The sequence below is a fragment of the Arachis ipaensis genome, chromosome B6, assembly GCF_059453495.1.
Source record: "Arachis ipaensis isolate K30076 ecotype BB chromosome B6, ASM5945349v1, whole genome shotgun sequence".
NCBI classification, from domain to species: domain Eukaryota; kingdom Viridiplantae; phylum Streptophyta; class Magnoliopsida; order Fabales; family Fabaceae; genus Arachis; species Arachis ipaensis.
This window is the reverse complement of record NC_142441.1, coordinates 72,997,226-73,020,899: the sequence shown is the minus strand read 5'-3', so window position 1 is coordinate 73,020,899 and position 23,674 is coordinate 72,997,226. Positions and strand designations below refer to the sequence as shown.

The 23,674-nt window shown below is 38.0% G+C and overlaps 2 non-coding genes across 2 annotated transcripts; both read right to left on the bottom strand.

Annotated features, from left to right (window-relative positions):
* Window positions 1-4,197: 4,197 nt before the first annotated feature.
* On the bottom strand, window positions 4,198-4,305 carry LOC148561329 (small nucleolar RNA R71). Its single transcript, XR_015887581.1, has one exon. It is a non-coding gene; the product is annotated as a small nucleolar RNA R71 (small nucleolar RNA).
* A 15,243-nt stretch (window positions 4,306-19,548) lies between these two features.
* Window positions 19,549-19,655, bottom strand: LOC148561328 (small nucleolar RNA R71). The gene has a single exon (XR_015887232.1). It is a non-coding gene; the product is annotated as a small nucleolar RNA R71 (small nucleolar RNA).
* Between the last annotated feature and the right edge of the window lie 4,019 nt (window positions 19,656-23,674).

Genomic DNA, 23,674 nt, shown 5'->3' with positions numbered 1-23,674 from the left:
GCGGATAATTTATACGCTTTTTGGCATTGTTTTTAGTATGTTTTTAGTAGGATCTAGTTACTTTTAGGGATGTTTTTATTAGTTTTTATGTTAAATTCACATTTCTGGACTTTACTATGAGTTTGTGTGTTTTTCTGTGATTTCAGGTATTTTCTGGCAGAAATTGAGGGACTTGAGCAAAAATCAGATTCAGAGGTTGAAGAAGGACTGCTGATGCTGTTGGATTCTGACCTCCCTGCACTCAAAATGGATTTTCTGGAGCTACAGAACTCAAAATGGCGCGCTTCCAATTGAGTTGGAAAGTAGACATCCAGGGCTTTCCAGAAATATATAATAGTCCATACTTTGGCCAAGTTTAGACGACGCAAACTGCCGTTCAACGCCAGCTCTCTGCCCAATTCTGGCATCTAGCGCCAGAAAAGGAGCCAAAACCAGAGTTGAACGCCCAAACTGGCACAAAAGCTGGTGTTCAACTCCAGAAAGGACCTCTACACGTGCAACACTCAAGCTCAGCCCAAGCACACACCAAGTGGGCCCCGGAAGTGGATTTATGCATCAATTACTTACTTCTGTAAACCCTAGTAGCTAGTTTATTATAAATAGGACCTTTTACTATTGTATTAGGTATCTTTGATCAGTTGTATGCTATCTTAGATCACGTTTGAGGGCTGGCCTCTCGGCCATGCCTGGACTCTCACTTATGTATTTTTAACGGTAGAGTTTCTACACTCCATAGATTAAGGTGTGGAGCTCTGCTGTTCTTCAAAGATTAATGCAAAGTACTACTGTTTTCTATTCAATTCATCTTATTTCGCATCTAAGATATTCATTCGTACTTCAATCTGAATGTGATGAACGTGATAATCATCATCATTCCCTACGAACGCGTGCCTGACAACCACTTCCGTTCTACTTTAGACTGAATGAGTATCTCTTAGATCTCCTAACCAGAATCTTCGTGGTGTAAGCTAGAATGATGGCGGCATTCAAGAGAATCCGGAAGGTCTAAACCTTGTCTGTGGTATTCCGAGTAGGATTCAATGATTGGATGACTGTGACGAGCTCCAAACTCGCGATTGTGGGGCGTTAGTGACAGACGCAAAAGGATAGTAAATCCTATTCCAGCATGATCGAGAACCGACAGATGAATAGCCGTGCCGTGACAGGGTGCGTTGACCATTTTCACTGAGAGGATAAGATGAAGCCATTGACAAGGGTGATGCCTCCAGACGATTAGCCGTGCCGTGACAGGGCATTGGATCATTTTCCCGAGAGATGACCGAAAGTAGCCATTGACAGTGGTGATGTATCACATAAAGCCAGCCATGGAAAGGAGTAAGATTGATTGGATGAAGATAGCAGGAAAGCAGAGGTTCAGAGGAACAAAAGCATCTCTATTCGTTTATCTGAAACTCTCACCAATGATTTACATAAGTATTTCTATCCCTATTTTATTATATTATTTTCGAAAACTCCATAACCATTTGATATCCGCCTGACTGAGATTTACAAGGTGACTATAGCTTGCTTCATACCAACAATCTTCGTGGGATTCGACCCTTACTCACGTAAGGTATTACTTGGACGACCCAGTGCACTTGCTGGTTAGTTATGCGAAGTTGTGAAGATATGTTTAGACCATGGTCCTGTGCATCCGTTTTTGGTGCCATTGCCAGGGAATCAATTTTGAACAACAATTCACAACCTGAGTAGCAATTTCGCATACCAAGTTTTTGGCGCCGTTGCCGGGGATTGTTCGAGTATGGACAACTGACGGTTCATCTTGTTGCTCAGATTAGGTAATTTTCTTTTTGTTTTCCCTTCAAAAATTTTTCAAAAATCTTTCAAAAATTTTCCTTTTGTTTTCGAAAAAAAATAATAAAAATAATGTTTTCAAAAAAATAAATTATTCTATGGCTTCAAAATTTTTAAGAATGAATTCTAGTGTTTCATGAAGCATGTGAAGCCTGGCTGGCTGTAAAGCCATGTCTAAATTCATTTGGACTGAGGCTTCCAAACCATCAGCATAGAGGCAAGTTACATATTTGATAAGTAATGAGCAGTATATTCTGATATCTTTCTGAAGCTTAGCTGGCCATTGGCCATGTCTAGTGTTTTGGACCGGAGCTTTCATTGAAAGTTTGGCTGGCTAGTGAGCCATGTCTAATTCCTGGACTGAAGCTTTAGACTAAGAATGCAAGATTCCTGGAATTCATGTTAAAAATTTTGGAATCCTTATTTTTTCTTTTTCATATAATTTTCGAAAAAAATCCAAAAAAAATTAGAAAATCATAAAAATAAAAAATATTTTTGTTTCTTGTTTGAGTCTTGAGTCATATCATAAGTTTGGTGTCAATTGCATATGCATCTTGCATTTTTCGAAAATTCATGCATTCATAGTGTTCTTCATGATCTTCAAGTTGTTCTTAGTAAGTCTTCTTATTTGATCTTGATGTTTTCTTGTTTTGCATCTTTAGTTGTTTTTCATGTGCATTTTTCATTTGTTAGAGTCTAAACATGAAAGATTTCTAAGTTTGGTGTCTTACATGTTTTCTTTGCATATAAAAATTTTCAAAAAAAATGTTCTTGATGTTCATCATGATCTTCAAAGTGTTCTTGGTGTTCATCTTGACATTCATAGCATTCTTGCATGCATTCATTGTTTTGATCCAAAAATTTTCATGCATTGCATCATTTTCATGTTTTTCATAAAAATTTCAAAAATAAAAAAAAATATCTTTCCCTTTTTCTCCTCATCAAATTCGAAAATTTGAATTGACTTTTTCAAAATTTTTAAAATCTAGTTGTTTCTTATGAGTCAAATCAAATTTTCAATTTGAAAATCTTATCTTTTTCAAAATCTTTTTCAAAAATCAAATCTTTTTCATTTTTCTTAGTTATTTTCGAAAATTTCAAAAATATTTTTTAAAAATATTTTTCTTAATTTTACATTATATTTTCGAAAATAACATCATCAATTAATGTTTTGATTCAAAAATTTCAAGTTTGTTACTTGTTAAGAAAGATTCAAACTTTAAGTTCTAGAATCATATCTTATGATTTCTTGTGAATCAAGTTATTAATTGTGATTTTAAAAATCAAATCTTTTTCAAAACTAATTTCAATAATATCTTTTCAAAAATATCTTCTTATCTTATCTTTTTCAAAATATCTTTTCTAACTTCCTAACTTCTTATCTTTTCAAAATTGATTTTCAAAGTTGTTTCAACCAACTAACTAACTTTTTGTTTGTTTCTTAACTTTTGCAAAACTATCTAACTAACTCTCTCTCTCTCTAATTTTCGAAAATATCTTCCCTCTTTTTCAAAAATTTCTTTTTTTATTAACTAATTATTTTTATTTTTGATTTTAAAATTTTTCGAAAAAAATACTAACCTTTTTCAAAAACTATTTTCGAAAATCACTAACTCTTTTTCAAAAATTATTTTCAAAAATTCTCCCTCTCCCATCTTATTCTATTTATTTATTCATTTACTAACATCTCATCTCACATTTCTGCCCTCCTCACAGTTGTGTTTCTTTCTTTACATCATATTCTTTGTTTCCCTCTTTTCTTCCACTCACAAAGGGATCCCTATATTGTGGTATAAAGGATCCATATTATTATTATTATTATTATTTTTGTGCCCTCTTCTTTGTCATATGAGCAGGAGCAAGGACAAGAATATTCTTGTTGAAGCAGATCCAGAACCTGAAAGGACTTTGAAGAGAAAATTAAGAGAAGCTAAATTACAACAATCCAGAGATAACCTTTCAGAAATTTTCGAACAGGAAGAGGAGATGGCAGCCGAAAATAATAATAATGCAAGGAGGATGCTTGGTGACTTTACTGCACCTAATTCCAATTTACATGGAAGAAGCATCTCCATTCCTGCCATTGGAGCAAACAACTTTGAGCTGAAACCTCAATTAGTTTCTCTGATGCAGCAGAACTGCAAGTTTCATGGACTTCCATCTGAAGATCCTTTTCAGTTCTTAACTGAATTCTTGCAGATATGTGATACTGTTAAGACTAATGGAGTAGATCCTGAAGTCTACAGGCTCATGCTTTTCCCTTTTGCTGTAAGAGACAGAGCTAGAATATGGTTGGACTCTCAACCTAAAGATAGCTTGAACTCTTGGGTTAAGTTGGTCACGGCTTTCTTAGCCAAGTTCTTTCCTCCTCAAAAGCTGAGCAAGCTTAGAGTGGATGTTCAGACCTTCAAACAGAAAGAAGGTGAATCCCTCTATGAAGCTTGGGAAAGATACAAACAGTTGACCAAAAAGTGTCCTTCTGACATGCTTTCAGAATGGACCATCCTGGATATATTCTATGATGGTTTATCTGAGTTATCAAAGATGTCATTGGATACTTCTGCAGGTGGATCCATTCACCTAAAGAAAACGCCTGCAGAAGCTCAAGAACTCATTGACATGGTCGCTAATAACCAGTTCATGTACACTTCTGAGAGGAATCCTGTGAGTAATGGGACGCCTATGAAGAAGGGAGTTCTTGAAATTGATACTCTGAATGCCATATTGGCTCAGAATAAAATATTGACTCAGCAAGTCAATATGATTTCTCAGAGTCTGAATGGAATGCAAGCTACATCCAACAGTACTCAAGAGGCTTCTTATGCAGAAGAAGCTTATGATCCTGAAAACCCTGCAATGGCAGAGGTGAATTACTTAGGTGAACCTTATGGAAACACCTATAACTCATCATGGAGAAATCATCCAAATTTCTCATGGAAGGATCAAAAGCCTCAACAAGGCTTTAATAATGGTGGAAGAAACAGGTTTAGCAATAGCAAGCCTTTTCCATCATCCACTCAGCAACAGACAGAGAACTCTGAACAAAATACTTCTAATTTAGCAAACTTAGTCTCTGATCTATCTAAGGCCACTGTAAGTTTCATGAATGAAACAAGATCTTTCATTAGAAATCTGGAAGCACAAGTGGGCCAGCTGAGTAAAAGGATCACTGAAATCCCTCTTAGTACTCTCCCAAGCAATACAGAAGAGAATCCAAAAGGAGAGTGCAAGGCCATTGACATAAGCACCATGGCCGAACCTGTAAGGGAAGGAGAGGACGTGAATCCCAAGGAGGAAGACCTCCTGGGACGTCCAGTGACCAATAAGGAGCTTCCCTCTGAGGAACCAAAGGACTCTGAGGCTCATCTAGAGACCATAGAGATTCCATTAAACCTCCTTATGCCCTTCATGAGCTCTGATGAGTATTCCTCTTCTGAAGAGAATGAGGATGTTACTGAAGAGCAAGCTGCCAAGTTCCTTGGTGCAATCATGAAGCTGAATGCCAAATTATTTGGTATTGATAACTGGGAAGTTGAACCTCCCTTGTTCATCAATGAACTAAGTGATCTGGATCAACTGACATTGCCTCAGAAGAGACAGGATCCTGGAAAGTTCATAATACCCTGTACCATAGGCACCATGATCTTTAAGGCTCTGTGTGACCTTGGTTCAGGAATAAACCTCATGCCCCTCTCTGTAATAGAGAAACTGGGAATCTATGGGGTGCAAGCTGCTAAAATCTCATTAGAGATGGCAGACAATTCAAGAAAACAGGCATATGGACAAGTAGAGGACGTGTTAGTAAAGGTTGAAGGCCTTTACATCCCTGCTGATTTCATAGTCCTGGATACTGGAAAGGAAGAGGATGAATCCATAATCCTAGGAAGACCTTTCCTGGCCACAGCAAGAGCTGTGATTGATGTTGACAGAGGTGAACTAGTCCTTCAATGGAATGAGGACTCTCTTGCGTTTAAAACTCAAGGATCTCCCTCTGCAACCATAGAGAGGAAGCATGAAAAGCTTCTCTCAAAGCAGAGTCAAACAAAGCTCCCACAGTCAAACTCTAAGTTTGGTGTTGGGAGGCCACAACCAAACTCTAAGTTTGGTGTTGAACTCCCATATCCAAACTCTAAGTTTGGTGTTGGAGAGTCTCAACAAAGCTCTGCACATCTGTGAGGCTCCATGAGAGCCCACTGTCAAGCTATTGACATTAAAGAAGCGCTTGTTGGGAGGCAACCCAATTTTTATTTATCTAACAATATTTTTCTTAGTTATATGTCTTTATAAGTTCATGATCATGAGGAGTCACAAAATAAATATAAAAATTGAAAACGGAATAAAAAAACAGCAGAAGAAAAATCACACCCTGGAGGAGCATCTGCCTGGCGTTCAACGCCAGAACAGAGCATGGTTCTGGCGCTGAACGCCCAAAATGGGCAGCATCCTGGCGCTGAACGCCCAGAACAAGCATGGTTCTGGCGTTCAACGCCAGAAATGGCAACAAATGGGCGTTGAACGCCCAAAATGGGCACCAACCTGGCGCTGAACGCCCAGAGTTGTGTGCAAAGGCATTTTACATGCCTAATGGGTGCAGGGATGTAAATCCTTGACACCTCAGGATCTGTGGACCCCACAGGATCATCTCAGGATCTGTGGACCCCACAGGATCCCCACCTACCTCCACTCACTTCTTCTCACCCCTCTTTCACACAATCCCATAAACACTCTTCCCCAAAACTCTTCACCAATCACCTCAATCTCTCTTCCCCATCACCTCTTCACCACTCACATCCATCCACTCTTCCCCATAAACCTACCTCATAAACCCCACCTACCTTCAAAATTCAAAACCATTTTCCCACCCAAACCCACCCATATGGCCGAAACCTTCCCCCCTCCCTTCCCTATATAAAGCCCTCCATTCTTCTTCAAATTCACACAACACAAACCCTCTATACCCTTCTTGGCCGAACCATATCACTTTCTCCCTCTCCTCCATTTCTTCTTCTTCTTCATCTATTCTTTCTTTTATTGCTCGAGGGCGAGCAAAATTCTAAGTTTGGTGTGGTAAAAGCATAAGCTTTTTGTTTTTCCATTACCATTGATGGCACCTAAGACCGGAGAATCCTCTAGAAAGGGGAAAGGGAAGACAAAAGCTTCCACCTCCGAGTCATGGGAGATGGAAAGGTTCATCTCTAAAGCCCATCAAGACCACTTCTATGATGTTGTGGCCAAGAAGAAGGTGATCCCTGAGGTCCCTTTCAAACTCAAAAGAAATGAGTATCCGGAGATCCGACATGAAATTCAAAGAAGAGGTTGGGAAGTTCTAACAAATCCCATCCAACAAGTCGGCATCCTAATGGTTCAAGAGTTCTATGCCAATGCATGGATCACCAAGAACCATGATCAAAGTAAGAACCCAGATCCAAAGAACTATGTTACAATGGTTCGGGGGAAATACTTAGATTTTAGTCCGGAGAATGTGAGGTTGGCGTTTAACTTGCCCATGATGCAAGGAGATGAACGCCCCTACACTAGAAGGGTCAACTTTAATCAAAGGTTGGACCAAGTCCTTATGGACATATGTGTAGAAGGAGCTCAATGGAAGATTGACTCCAAAGGCAAGCCGGTTCAACTAAGAAGATTGGACCTCAAGCCTGTAGCTAGAGGATGGTTGGAGTTCATTCAATGCTCAATCATTCCCACTAGCAACCGGTCTGAAGTTACTATAGACCGGGCCATCATGATCCATAGCATCATGATTGGAGAAGAGGTGGAAGTTCATGAGATTATACCTCAAGAACTCTACAAGGTGGCTGACAAGTCCTCCACTATGGCAAGGTTAGCCTTTCTTCACCTCATTTGCCACCTATGCAATTTGGCTGGGATTGACATAGAGGGAGATATCCTCATTAAAGAGGACAAGCCCATCACTAAGAAGAAGATGGAGCAAGCAAGAGAGCCCATTCATGGAGCTCAAGAGGCGCAAGAAGCTCATTACCATGAGATCCCGGAGATGCCTCAGATGCACTTTCCTCCACAAAATTATTGGGAGCAAATCAACACCTCCCTAGGAGAATTGAGTTCCAATATGGGACAACTAAGGGTGGAACATCAAGAGCACTCCATCATGCTTCATGAAATAAGAGAAGATCAAAAAGCAATGAGGGAGGAGCAACAAAGACAAGGAAGAGACATAGAAGAGCTCAAGGACATCATTGGTTCCTCAAGAAGGAAACGCCACCATCACTAAGGTGGATTCATTCCTTGTTCTTGTTTCTTCTGTTTTTCGTTTTCTATGTTATGTGCTTATCTATGTTTGTGTCTTCATTACATGATCATTAGTAGTTAGTAACTATGTCTGAAAGTTATGAATGTCCTATGAATCCATCACCTCTCTTAAATGAAAAATGTTTTAATTCAAAAGAACAAGAAGTACATGAGTTTCAAATTTATCCTTGAACTTAGTTTAATTATATTGATGTGGTGACAATGCTTCTTGTTTTCTGAATGAATGCTTGAATAGTGCATATGTCTTTTGAAGTTGTTGTTTAAGAATGTTAAATATGTTGGCTCTTGAAAGAATGATGACTAGGAGACATGTTATTTGATAATCTGAAAAATCATAAAAATGATTCTTGAAGCAAGAAAAAGCAGCAAAGAACAAAGCTTGCAGAAAAAAAAAATAGGCGAAAAAAAATATAGAAAGAAAAAGAAAAAGCAAGCAGAAAAAGCCAAAAGCTCTTAAAACCAAGAGGCAAGAGCAAAAAGCCAATAACCCTTAAAACCAAAAGGCAAGGGCAAATAAAAAGGATCCCAAGGCTTTGAGCATCAGTGGATAGGAGGACCTAACGGAATAAAATCCTGGTCTAAGCGGCTAAACCAAGCTGTCCCTAACCATGTGCTTGTGGCGTGTAGGTGTCAAGTGAAAACTTGAGACTGAGCGGTTAAAGTCAAGGTCCAAAGCAAAAGAAGAGTGTGCTTAAGAACCCTGGACACCTCTAATTGGGGACTTTAGCAAAGCTGAGTCACAATCTGAAAAGGTTCACCCAATTATGTGTCTCTGGCATTTATGTATCCGGTGGTAATACTGGAAAACAAAGTGCTTAGGGCCATGGCCAAGACTCATAAAGAAGCTGTGTTCAAGAATCATCATACTGAACTAGGAGAATCAATAACACTATCTGAACTCTGAGTTCCTATAGATGCCAATCATTCTGAACCTCAATGGATAAAGTGAGATGCCAAAACTATTCAAGAGGCAAAAAGCTATAAGTCCCGCTCATTTGATTGGAGCTATGTTTCATTGATAGTTTGAAATTTATAATATATTCTCTTCTTTTTATCCTATTTGATTTTCAGTTGCTTGGGGACAAGCAACAATTTAAGTTTGGTGTTGTGATGAGCGGATAATTTATACGCTTTTTGGCATTGTTTTTAGTATGTTTTTAGTAGGATCTAGTTACTTTTAGGGATGTTTTCATTAGTTTTTATGTTAAATTCACATTTCTGGACTTTACTATGAGTTTGTGTGTTTTTTTGTGATTTCAGGTATTTTCTGGCTAAAATTGAGGGACTTGAGCAAAAATCAGATTCAGAGGTTGAAGAAGGACTGCTGATGTTGTTGGATTCTGATCTCCCTGCACTCAAAATGGATTTTCTGGAGCTACAGAACTCAAAATGGCGCGCTTCTAATTAAGTTGGAAAGTAGACATCCAGGGCTTTCCAGCAATATATAATAGTCCATACTCTGGCTGAGTTTAGATGACACAAACTGGCATTCAACGCCAGCTCTCTGCCCAATTCTGGCGTCTAGCGCCAGAAAAGGAGCCAAAACCAGAGTTGAACGCCCAAACTGGCACAAAAGCTGGCGTTCAACTCTAGAAAGGACCTCTACACGTGTAACACTCAAGCTCAGCCCAAGCACACACCAAGTGGGCCCCGGAAGTGGATTTATGCATCAATTACTTACTTCTGTAAACCCTAGTAGCTAGTTTATTATAAATAGGACCTTTTACTATTGTATTAGGTATCTTTGATCAGTTGTATGCTATCTTAGATCACGTTTGAGGGCTGGCCTCTCGGCCATGCCTGGACTCTCACTTATGTATTTTTAACGGTAGAGTTTCTATACTCCATAGATTAAGGTGTGGAGCTCTGCTGTTCTTCAAAGATTAATGCAAAGTACTACTGTTTTCTATTCAATTCATCTTATTTCGCTTCTAAGATATTCATTCGTACTTCAATCTGAATGTGATGAACGTGACAATCATCATCATTCCCTACGAACGCGTGCCTGACAACCACTTCCGTTCTACTTTAGACTGAATGAGTATCTCTTAGATCTCCTAACCAGAATCTTCGTGGTGTAAGCTAGAATGATGGTGGCATTCAAGAGAATCCGGAAGGTCTAAACCTTGTCTGTGGTATTCCGAGTAGGATTCAATGATTGGATGACTGTGACGAGCTCCAAACTCGCGATTGCGGGGCGTTAGTAACAGACGCAAAAGGATAGTAAATCCTATTCCAGCATGATCGAGAACCGACAGATGAATAGTCGTGCCGTGACAGGGTGCGTTGACCATTTTCACTGAGAGGATAAGATGAAGCCATTGACAAGGGTGATGCCTCCAGACGATTAGCCGTGCCGTGATAGGGCATTGGATCATTTTCCCGAGAGATGACTGAAAGTAGCCATTGACAGTGGTGATGTATCACATAAAGCCAGCCATGGAAAGGAGTAAGATTGATTGGATGAAGATAGCAGGAAAGTAGAGGTTCAGAGGAACGAAAGCATCTCTATTCGCTTATCTGAAACTCTCACCAATGATTTACATAAGTATTTCTATCCCTATTTTATTATATTATTTTTGAAAACTCCATAACCATTTGATATCCGCCTGACTGAGATTTACAAGGTGACTATAGCTTGCTTCATACCAACAATCTCCGTGGGATTCGACCCTTACTCACGTAAGGTATTACTTGGACGACCCAGTGCACTTGCTGGTTAGTTATGCGAAGTTGTGAAGATATGTTTAGACCATGGTCCTGTGCATCCGTTTTTGGTGCCATTGCCAGGGAATCAATTTCGAACAACAATTCACAACCTGAGTAGCAATTTCGCATACCAATGAGTGTGTGAAAAAAGTGAAAAAATGGGTAGTTAGGTTTGTTTAGAATCGTATAGGTTGTCATAGGTTAGGTGGGAAGTTTAAGTTAATCAAAGATTCAAATTTCTAGCCCACTTGACCACATGCATCCTGCCTTGACCCTAGCCCCATTACAACCTATGGGAAAGCCCTCATGATATTTGTATGCATGCATAAAGTAATTGTTGATTGTTAGATGAAGAACAAATCTTGGAGAGCATGATTAGGGGAGAATTGAGTGAATCAACCCCATACACTTTAGTGACTAGAGCGGATACACATCTGGTGAGGGTTCGATTGCTCAATTACATGTTTCCACCTATGATCATCTTTTCTTGCAAGTTTGTTAAATTTTTCAATAATTCAATCCAATTGTGGTTTGCTTAATTGCTAATGCCTTAACCCTTGTGCTCACATGTGTACTCTTGGAAATTGACTTGTTTTGATTAAGCTATTGCATTCATATAGATAAATTGCATTTAGTTAGTAGTTTGCATTGAATAAATGTGATACCCTTTGCTTCTTTTTCAATTTTTAGCATGAGGACATGCTTAGTTTAAGTGTGGGGAGATTTGATAAACCCCGATTTCGTGGTTTATTTTGTGCTTATTTTGGGGGATTTATTCACCTTTTCCCATATTTATTCAATGAAATAGCATGGTTTCATAATTCTCCTTTGAATTGTGCTTAAATATAAAAACATGCTTTTTAGGCCCTAATTTGGTGATTTTAGATCCACCTTAATTCCATTCGATGCCTTGATGTGTTTGTTAAGTAATTTCAGGATCATAAGGCAAGTATTGGATGGAAGGAATAAGGAGAAAAGCATGCAAAGAGGAGAATGCATGAAGAAACAAAGAGTTGAAATGTACCAATGGACGCGCACGCGTACAAGGCGCGCAAGCGCAAAAGTGGTTTCTCAGAGGACGTGCACGCGCACATACTGCTTCCGCGCAGATTGGGAATTTGCCAGCGACGCGCACGCGCGCGCGCGCGCGCCGATACTCTTACTTGGCCCACTTAATGGCAAAATATTAGGGGCGATTTCTGAGCTGCCCAGGCCCAATTTCAAGTTGTTTCTGAGTGTATTTCATGCAGAATTGAAGTCCAAGCAAGGGGAGAAGCAATTAGTTGTAGATATAGCATCATGTAGGTTAGTTTCTAGAGAGAGAAGCTCCCTCTTCTCTCTAGATTAGGTTAGGATTAGGTTAGGTTATTTCAATTCCATGTTTAATTCCTTGCTTTTATCTTAATTCTTCTATGATCTCTTGCTTCTACACTTTCATGCTCTCAGTTTGTAATGTCAATTTTACTTTCATGCTCTCTTTTACATTCATGCACTCATGTTGACTTTGAATTTCTTTTAATGCAATTTGATGTTAATGTTTTTTTTCATTGATGATTGAATGGTGAGTTTTTATATTTCTTGCAATTGATAGTTGGTAGAATTACTTTTATTACACTTTTACTAAGCTCTTCTTTACCACCCACTAAGTGTTTGACAAAATGCTTGGTTGGGCTTTAGAGTAGATTTTGAGCATTCTTGGCTTGGAGAGAGTAATTAGGCAATCTTGAGTCATGGAAACCCAACCTATGTTGGTAATCTAGAGTTGTTAGCTAGTACCGTTTCCATTAACGCTAATCTTTTACTAATTTGATTAGTAAGTTGGTTAGGACTTTTGGATTGGGATTAGCTAGTCTCGTTAGACTTTCTCCCTAATTGTTGGAGATGACGTAATGAGATAAATTCTTGTTTGTAATGGTAACATGATTAATTGGTTTCGTTTGACATTCTCCCGATGTGTGAGTTAGCTAAACAAGGCGAATTAATCATTGCATGACTAGGATAGAGAGCCTATGACCTCAATTCAATGCCATGAATGTCTCTTTTCTTTAATTGTTTCTTTAAATTGTTTGCTTGATTTACTTTTCTTGCACGTTTAAATTCCTTGTCTGATCACCAACCAATCAAAACCCCTTTTTCCCCCCATAGCCAATACACATGCACTCCATTGATTCCTAGGGAGACGACCCGGAGTCCAAATACTTCGGTAACTTTTCATTGGGGATTGTTAATCGTGAAAACAATAAAAAAAAAAAAAAGATTAACTAAAAAAAAAAAATAATAATAGAAAAAGAAAAAAGACTAATAGGAAAGAATAATAAAATAAAATAAAGAAAAAAATATAAAAAAAAAAGATAAAGAAAAAACAAAGAAATAAAAGAAAAAAAGAGAAATAAAAGAAAAATAGATAAAAATAAAAAAATCAAAAAATAAAAAAAAAAAAGAAAGAAAAAATTAATAAAAAAAATATAAGAAAAAAGAAAAAATATATAAAAAAAAACAAAATAAATAAAAAGAAAATAAGAAAAATATATAAATAGAATAACAAGAATCAGAATAAGAACAAGAAAATAAACAAAAAAAATAACAGACAAAAAATACAAAAATAAAAAAAAAGAAACTTACGAAAAAAAAAAAATAAAACAAAAAAAAAAAAAAAAAAACAATAAAAAAAGAAAAAAAACACAAATAAAAGTAAAAAAAAACAAAATAAACATATAGAAAAAAAAAAAAAGCAATAGAACTATATTAAATAGAAAACAAGAAAATAAAAAAAGAAAAGAAAAAAAATACAATAAAAAGAAAAAACAAAAAAAAAATAAAGAACAAGAAATGAAATACAAAGTAAAAAAATAAAAAATAACGAAACATAGAATAAAGATACAAAATAAAAATAAATCAAAAAAAAAACATAAGCAGATAAAAAAGAAATTAACAAGAATAGAGAAAATAAAAATAATAACAAAAAAAAATTAAAATAAATATAACAATTAAAAACAAAAGATAGAAAAACATAAAATACAAAAAAAAACAGAAAAAGAAAAAAAAACAAAAAAAAAAATCTAGAAAAAAAATAATAAATAAAAATAAAAACAAATTAAAAAAAACAAAAAAAATAATCAAAAAATAAAAAAAGAAAAAAAAATATAAACAAATAAAAGATAAGAAAAAAGAAAAATAAAAAAAATAAAAAAAGAATAACTAAAAAAAACAAAGAAAAGAGAAAAAAAAATAAAAAAAAAAGAAGAAATAAATAAAGAAAAAAATAAAGAAAACAAGAAAACGTAAAAATAAAAAAATAATAAATAAAAAACAAAAGGGTAACTTTTCATTGGGGATTGTTAATCGTGACAACACCACAAATTTTTGCATGAGAGGACTATTGTTGGTTTAGAAACTATACCTTGCAACGAGTTTCTATTTGTGAAATTCTAGACCATCAAAAGGCCGATCATCAGTACCTTGGAAGGTGTTGTTGCCGAAAAAGTTGATCAAATCCTCGTGGCTCCTTCCATCTTTGATTGTTTCGACCTTGATGCATGTTCCTGTTATAGCTTCCATTCCTTACAACAACATTGGAACCAAACTCAAAGCGACATGGGTGAGAATTCATAGTAGCTAATAAAAATTAAAAACAAAAATAAAAACAAATAAACAAGTAAAAAGCAAATATTTACAATAACCAATAATAAGGCACACAATTGCAATTCCCCGGCAATAGCGCCATTTTGACGAACGGATTTTCTGCTAGTAAAGAAATTCACAAAATAAATTCTCATTGCAAGTATAGTTTCTAAATCAGCAAAGAATCCTTTCGTACAAAAGTTTGGTTGTCACTTAAGCAAACCCAATAAAATTTATAACCGAAGTATTTAAACCTTGGGTCGTCTCTCAAGGAATTACAGGGAAGTATGATTTATTATTGGTTATGGAAAAAGTATCTTTTTGGGTTTTTGAAATAGGGAACAAGGAAATAAATTGGCAAGAAAGTAAATTAATAACTAGAAAAACTCATGGCAAGGTATGAGAACTGGAAATCCTATCCTAGTTATCCTTATCAATTGTGATGATAATTGTTTATTGCTCCCACTTAGTTAACCCTTACTAAATAAAGGAAAGTCAAGTGGATTGATTAATGGGATTTCTCAAGTCCTAGTCAACTCCTAAGAAAAGACTAGCTTTAGAGGGATCCAAACTAATTAAAAAATTCTAATTCCCAATCAACAAAGGAGTTTGATAACTCAAGTGTCACCAAGTACTCAACCAAGCTAAGAATGTAAAAAGCTAGATTAAAATCATAAATATGAAAATACCTCAAATTGCATTAAATAAGAAATTCAAATTAAACATGAAAATTCATAAATCAAATAGCAGCATAAAGTAAGCAACAAAGGAAATAAATAAACTAGAATGCTAGAATAAATAAAAGTAGAAGAGAAACTAAATTAAAGGAACATTGAACCTGGAATGGGGAAGAAGTAAACCTAACCTAAGAGAAATCCTAAATCCAAAAAACTAAGAGAGAGGAGAGAGCCTCTCTCTCTAAAAACTACATCTAAAACCTAAAATTGTGAATAATGAATGTTGATGATGAATATCTGTGATTCCTCCATTCTGCAGCCTCTATTCTGTGTTTCTGGGCTTGGATTCGGGCCGAAGATGAGCCCAGAAATCGCTGAGGGCATTTTCTGCAACTTTCTGCATGTAGCATCTGTCACGCGTGTGTGTCATTTGGCGGTTTTTCTTGTCACGCGTAAGCATCAGTCACGCATACGCGTCGTTTGTATTTTGCGCTTGGCATGCGTTCGCGTCGTCCATGCGTGCGCGTCGCTGCTCGTTTCTCAAATACTTCATTTTTCTTGTTCCTTCCACTTTTTGCATGTTTCCTTTCCATCCTCTAAGCCATTCTTGCCCTATAAAGCCTGAAAATACTTTAACATACAGATCACGGCATCGAATGGTAATAAAGGATAATTAAAATTAACCGTTTTAAGGCCTAAGGAACATGTTTTGACATATATCACAGAATTAGGAAGGATTTGTAAAACCATGCAAATAATGTGAATAAGTGAGCAAAGACTTGATAAAAACCACTCAATTGAGCACAAGATAAATCATAAAATAGTGGTTTATCACACGCCAAGCTGGGCGTGGCACGCCAAGCCCATCACACACCATGGGCGTGCCATTTGAACCCTTGGGCGTGGCACGCCAGTTCATCAATCCAGAAGAGAACAATCACTTGGGCGTGCCACTTGGTATCGAAGGCGTGGCACGCCAGTTCTTGTCCATCACTTGGGCGTGCCACTTAAAGACCCAGGCGTGGCACGCCAAGCTTGTAGGAGTCATCTTAAGATGGGCGTGCCACTTGAACATCAAGGTGTGGCACGCCAGTACAAGTTTCCAGAGAAGAGGTTGAAGGTCCAAGCACCTGGGCGTGCCACTTGGTGTCGAAGGCGTGGCACGCCAGCTCTCATGCTCACTTGGGCATGCCACTTGAAGACCCAGGCGTGGCACACCAACACTAGAGAAAGCCAAGCGAAGCTGGGCGTGCCACTTGAGGTCGAAGGCATGGCACGCCAACTCTCATTATTCACCTGGGTGTGCCACTTGAATGCTGGGCGTGGCATGCCAGCTACTGGAGCAAGGAAAAATGCTGGGCGTGCCACTTGCGGTTGAAAGCGTGGCACGCGAACTCTCATTAGTTACCCGGGTGTGCCACTTGAATGCTGGGCGTGGCACGCCAGCTACTGGAGCAAGGAAGAATGCTGGGCGTGGCACGCCGCCTGGGTGTTGTGATGCCAGGGCATCTTAGGCTAGTTTCACTAGCTTTTTTCTTTGTTTTTAATAGGTTTTATGCACTTTCTTGAGTTATAAGTAAGAAATTGGGGTAAAAATTCATGCATGCCTGGATTCATCCAACCATAGTTAATTTGATGCAATTTCATGAGAATTATGCTATAATTACTTGTGTGCTAAGAATGATGAGAATTCTCATGACTTTAGCAAGGCTTTGATGCATGTATTGGTTGATGACAGGTGAAGCAAGGCATGCAAGGAAGTTGAAGAAGGAGCATGAAAAGGATGAAGAGGAAGCAACGTTGGTGGCCAAGTTGGACCACCAACGTTGGCTCAAACGTTGGAAGAGATGCAGAGTAATTCTCTGCATGGTTTACTGGTACTCACGTTTGAGGGCATGTTGGCAAGCCAATGTTACCCCCAACATTGTGATAAAAAGTTCAATTCTGGAGCTGGATGAATTCTGAGCGATGCGTATGTGTCTATGACACATACGCGTGAAAGAGCAAAAATTCTATATCCACGTGCAAGCGTGAGTCACACGTACGCATCAACAAATGATCGTTGGAGGTCTAACATTGCCTCAAACATTGCCTCCAACGGCCACGATGAGAAGCCCAGAATTTGGAATTGAAAAAATGTGAATCGACGTGCACGCGTCAGTGACGCGTTCGCATGGAGGGGAAAAATGGCAATGCACACGTAAGCGTGGTGTACGCGCACGCGTGAATAAGCAAAATCTCAGCCTTCACGCGCACGCATGGTGCACGCGTACGCATGAATAAGCAAAATCACAGACTTCACGCTTACGCGTGATGCACGCGTACGCGTGGGTAAGCAGAACGTTGGCCCTCCAACATTGAGTCAAACGCCAATGACAGCAAAGTTATCTGATTTTTCTGAAAGGCATTTGAGTCAACGTTGGCCATCAAATGTTGACTCCAATGTGAAACATCAGAACTTGCAATTCAAACAGATCTCTTCTCAACAGCAAGGAAAACCAATTGGAGCCATTTTCAACCCAATTCCATCAAGGCCAAAAGCCCAATTCAGAGATTGAAAATCAATGGAAGAATGTGTATAAATAGCTTAGAATTTAAGTTAGAGGGGACTTTTTTCGATTACTTTTACTTTTGGTTGAATTTAGTTTTCGGCAATTCTTTCATTTTCAGAATGTATCTTTCAATTCCATTTTTCATTTTGAGAGCTATGAACAACTAAACCCCTTTCATTGGGTTAGGGAGCTCTGTGTAATTCAATGGATCAATAGTAGTTTTTATTCATCTTCTTCTTTCTTTTCTCTTGATTTTGCTAGAAAGCTTTCGTTCTTCATCCAATTGGATAGTTATCTTGGGAAAGAAGTTATTCATAATTGGATCTCCTCGGAACCTTGGAAGAGGAATGAGGAGATTATGCTAGAAATGCTTTCTCACATTGGATTAGATTGGGGTTTGGATGGATATAGTGACATGTAATCCTACCAATACTTTGATCTATGAATTTGTGTGGTATAATCAGTGACCAAACTTTATCTCTTCCAATGAGCACTTAAATCAAGGAATTGGGCGATTGTTCATGCTTAGAGAGATTGGTGAGCCAAGGAATTGGGATCCAATTACTTAAGATTGCCAAGGAGATTAATGAATGCATTGATTGCGAAAGAGGTGAAAATGAATTTGATCCGAAGAATTATACATCTTCGAAACCCAATGAATCCCCCACTCTGATCTATCCATTCTATTTACTTTCTGCTCTTTAATTTCATGCTAATTCTCCATTTCCATTTAATTTCTTGCAATTTAAGCTTCTGTTCCTTATATTCTACAATTTAATTTCTGTTTCTTTAATTTCTTGCAATTTAAGTTTCCCGCCAATTTTACTTTCTGCAATTCTCAACTAAATCTGATCTCGCTCAACTAGCACAATTTTCCAATTAACATTGATCAACCAACCAATCCCTGTGAGATTCAACCTCACTCTACAGTGAGTTTTTGCTTGATGACAATCCGGTGCACTTGCCGGTAGAAAATTGTTGAGAGACGGTTTTTGAGTGAAACAAGTTTATGGCGCCGTTGCCGGGGATTGGTTTTGTATTGACAATTACTAAATTGGAGGATAACTTGATTGAGCACTTTTCTTTTCGTTTGATTTATTGAATTTTAATTTCAGTTGTTCATTTTTGTTCTCTGTAATTTTTAGCTATTTCTCTTTAATTTCTCTTACTTCTTTACTTTCCAGCAAAAACCCACTAACTCATTAACTGTTTGATTAATTACCTCAATTGCTCTAACCACTCTTTTTCATTAATTGTAAAATTCTTCACTTGCTGGTTACTGCTTGTTGTGCTACTTGTATGACAGGTAGAAGAGAGGTTTCAACCTCTTTTGACAGTGAACCGGAAAGAACCTTCCTGAGATTAAGGAGGGAAGTAAGAGGAAAGAGGGATGTCGGTGCAGGAGAAGAGGAGGAAGACTTCGATATAACTATGGAGGATGATATGGAAAACCATCATGAAGGAGAGGTAAACAATCACGCTAGAAGAGGTGGAGCCAACCCTGCTGGACAAGAGAGGAGAGTTTTGGGATCATACATCAATCCAAACCCAGGAAACTGTGGTAGCAGTATTCAAAAGCCAACTATCCATGGTAATAATTTCGAATTGAAGCCTCATCTCATAACTCTTGTGCAAAACAACTATCTTTTGGAGGAAGCGCCAAAGAAGATCCTAATGAGCATCTCACTAAATTCCAAAGGATATGTGACACAGTTAAATCTAATGGTGTTCATCCTGATACCTGTAGATTGCTACTGTTTCCATTTTCTTTGAGGGACAAAGCATCAAAATGGCTTGAATCCTTTCCCAAGGAAAGCTTGACAACCTGGGAAGATGTAATGAATAGATTCTTAACAAGGTTCTACCCTCCACAAAAAGTAAACAGGCTAAGAACTATAGTGCAGACATTCAGACAGCAGAATGGTGAGACTATTTATGAAGCCTGGGAGAGATTCAAGTATTTGACAAGGAAATGCCCCCTGATATGTTTAATGAGTGGGTGCAAATTCATATCTTTTATGAAGGACTGAATCATGAATCAAAAAAGGCTGACTCATCTGGAGGTTTCCTAAATGGTGCACGAAATTGTGATCTCAATGGCGCCAAAAACTTGGTACGCACGATTTTAATCTCGACTCCTTTTCACAACTCCGCACAACTAACCAGCAAGTGCACTGGGTCGTCCAAGTAATAAACCTTACGTGAGTAAGAGTCGATCCCACGGAGATTGTCGGCTTGAAGCAAGGTATGGTCATCTTGTGAATTTTAGTCAGGCAGATTCAAATGGTTATGGGATTGATAATTAAAATATAATTAAAATAGAAAATAAGATAGAGATACTTATGTACTTCATTGGTGGGATTTCAGATAAGCGTATGAAGATGCTTGTTACTTCTGAACCTCTACTTTCCTATTGCTTTCATCCAATCATTCATACTCCTTTTCATGGCAAGCTGTATGTTGGGGGATCACCGTTGTCAATGGCTACCATCCGTCCTCTCAGTGAAAATGGTCCAAATGCGCTGTCACCGCACGGCTAATCATCTGTCAGTTCTCACTCATGTTGGAATAGGATCCATTGATCCTTTTGCGTTTGTCGCTACGCCCAACAATCGCGAGTTTAAAGCTCGTCATAGTCATCCCATCCCAGATCCTACTCGGAATACCACAGACAAGGTTTAGACTTTCCAGATCTCAAGAATGCTGCCAATTGATTCTAGCTTATACCACGAAGACTCCAATCTTTCGGAATGGAGGCTAAGAGATACACACTCAAGCTCGTTTTCATGTAGAACGGAAGTGGTTGTCAGGCACGCGTTCATAGGTAATAATGATGATGAGTGTCACATAATCATCACATTCATCATGTTCTTGGGTGTAAATGAATATCTTAGAATAAGAATAAGCTTGAATTGAATAGAAAAATAATAGTACTTTGCATTAATTCATGAAGAACAGCAGAGCTCCACACCTTAATCTATGGGGTGTAGAAACTCCACCGTTGAAATTACATAAGTGATAATGGTGTTCATTGGCTTCGGCCCCAGAGGGGGAACCAGAATGACCAAGACCTTGCATACAATAGTAAAAAGTCCTATTTATACTAAACTAGTTACTAGGGTTTACAGAGATAAGTAAATGATGCAGAATTCCACTTCAGGAGCCCACATGGTGTGTGCTTGGGCTGAGCATTGAGCTTTACACGTGTAGAAACCTCTCTTGGAGTTAAACGCCAGGTTGCAGCCTGTTTGTGGCGTTTAACTCTGGTTTGTAACCTGTTTCTGGCGTTTAACTTTAGAATAAGGCAGAAAGTTGGCGTTTGAACGCCAGTTTGTGTCGTCAAAACTCGAGCAAAGTATAGACTATTATATATTGCTGGAAAGCCCAGGATGTCTACTTTCCAACGCAATTTAGAGCACGCCAATTGGGTTTCTGTAGCTCCAGAAAATCCATTTTGAGTGCAGAGAGGTTAGAATCCAACAGCATCTGCAGTCCTTTTTCAGCCTCTGAATCAAATTTTTGCTCAAGTCCCTCAATTTCTGCCAGAAAATACCTGAAATCACAGAAAAACACACAAACTCATAGTAAAGTCCAGAAATGTGAATTTTGAATAAAAACTAATAAAAATATACTAAAAAGTAATTAAAACATACTGAAAACTACCTAAAAACAATGCCAAAAAGCGTATAAATTATCCGCTCATCACAACACCAAACTTAAATTGTTGCTTTTCCCCAAGCAACTGAAAATCAAATAGGATAAAAGAAGAGAATATACTATAAATTCCAAACTATCAATGAAACTTAGCTCCAATTAGATGAGCGGGACTAGTAGCTTTTTTGCCTCTGAACTGTTTTGGCATCCCACTTTATCCTTTGAAGTTCAGAATGATTGGCATCTATAGGAACTCAGAATTCAGATAGTGTTATTGATTCTCCTAGTTTAGTATGTTGATTCTTGAACACAGCTACTTTTGAGTCTTGGCCGTGGCCTTAAGCACTTTGTTTTCCAGTATTACCACCGGATACATAAATGCCACAGACACATAACTGGGTGATCCTTTTCAGATTGTGACTTAGCTTTGCTAAAGTCCCCAATTAGAGGTGTGCAGAGTTATTGAGCACACTCTTTTTTGCTTTGGATCATGACTTTAACCGCTCAGTCTCAAGCTTTTCACTTGACACTTTCACGCCACAAGCACATGGTTAGGGACAGCTTGGTTTAGCCGCTTAGGCCAGGATTTTATTCCTTTGGGCCCTCCTATCCACTGATGCTCAAAGCCTTAGATCCTTTTTATCCTTGCCTTTTAGTTTAAAAGGTTACTGGCTTTTTGCTCGTGCCTTTTGGTTTAAAGAGCTTTTGGCTTTTTCTGCATGCTTTTTCTTTTTCTTTCTTTTTTTTCTTTTATTTTCGCCATTTTTCTTTTTTTTTTTTCTCGCAAGCCTTGTTCTTCACTGCTTTTTCTTTCTTCAAGAATCAATTTTATGATTTTTTAGATTATCAATAACATTTCTCCTTTTTCATTATTCTTTCAAGAGCCAACAATTTTAACATTCATGAACAATAATATAAAAAATATGCACTGTTCAAGCATTCATTCAGAAAACAAAAAGTATTGTCACCACATCAATATAATTAAACTAATTTCAAAGATGAATTCAAAATTCATGTACTTCTTGTTCTTTTGCTTTTAGAACATTTTTTATTTTAGAAAGGTGATGGATTCATAGGACATTCATAGCTTTAAGGCATAGACACTAGACACTAATGATCATGTAGTAAAGACACAAACATAAATAAAACATAAGGCTCAAAAACTGAAAAATAGAAAAATAAGAACAAGGAGATTAAGGAACGGGTCCACCTTAGTGAGGGTGGTGTCTTCTTCCTCTTGAAGAACCAATGGTGCTCTTGAGCTCCTCTATGTCTCTTCCTTGCCTTTGTTGCTTCTCCTTCATAGCTCTTTGATCTTCTCTAATTTTATGGAGAATGATGAAGTGCTCTTGGTGCTCCACCCTTAGTTGTCCCATGTTGGAACTTAATTTGCTTCCAATAGTTTTGTGGAAGAAAGTGCATCCCTTGAGGCATCTCAGGGACTTCATGATGAGGAATTTTCTCATGCTCTTGTTGAGGTCCATGAGTGGACTCTCTTGTTTGCTCCATCCTTTTCTTAGTGATGGGCTTGTCCTCTTCAATGAGGATGTCTCCCTCTATGACAATCCCATCCAAATTGCAGAGGTGACAAATAAGGTGAGGAAAAGCTAACCTTGCCAAAGTGGAGGACTTGTCAGCCACCTTGTAGAGTTCTTGAGGTATAATCTCATGAACTTCCACTTCCTCCCCAATCATGATACTATGGATCATGATAGCCCGATCCATAGTTACCTTGGATCGGTTGCTAGTAGGAATGATAGAGCGTTGGATGAACTCCAACCATCCTCTAGCCACAGGCTTAAGGTCCGGTCTTCTCAGTTGAACCGGCGTGCCTCTTGAGTCTCTTTTCCATTGAGCTCCTTTCACACATATGTCCATGAGGACTTGGTCCAACCTTTGATCAAGGTTGACCATTCTAGTGTAGGGGCATGCGTTTTCTTGCATCATTGGTAAGTTGAACGCCAACCTTACATTTTCCGGACTGAAATCTAAGTATTTCCCCCGAACCATTGTAAGCCAATTCTTTGGGTTTGGGTTCATACTTTGATCATGGTTCCTAGTGATCCATGCGTTTGCATAGAACTCTTGAACCATTAAGATTCTGACTTGTTGAATAGGATTGGAGAGTACTTCCCATCCTCTTCTTTTAATCTCTTGTCAGATCTCCAGATTTTTGCCCTTTTTGAGCTTAAAAGGGACCTCAGGAATCACCTTTTTTTTTGCCACAACTTCATAGAAGTGGTCTTGATGGACCTTTGAGATGAATCTTTCCATCTCCCATGGCTCAGAGGTGGAAGCAATTACCTTCCCTTTCCTCTTTCTTGAGGTTTCTCTGGCCTTAGGTGCCATTAATGG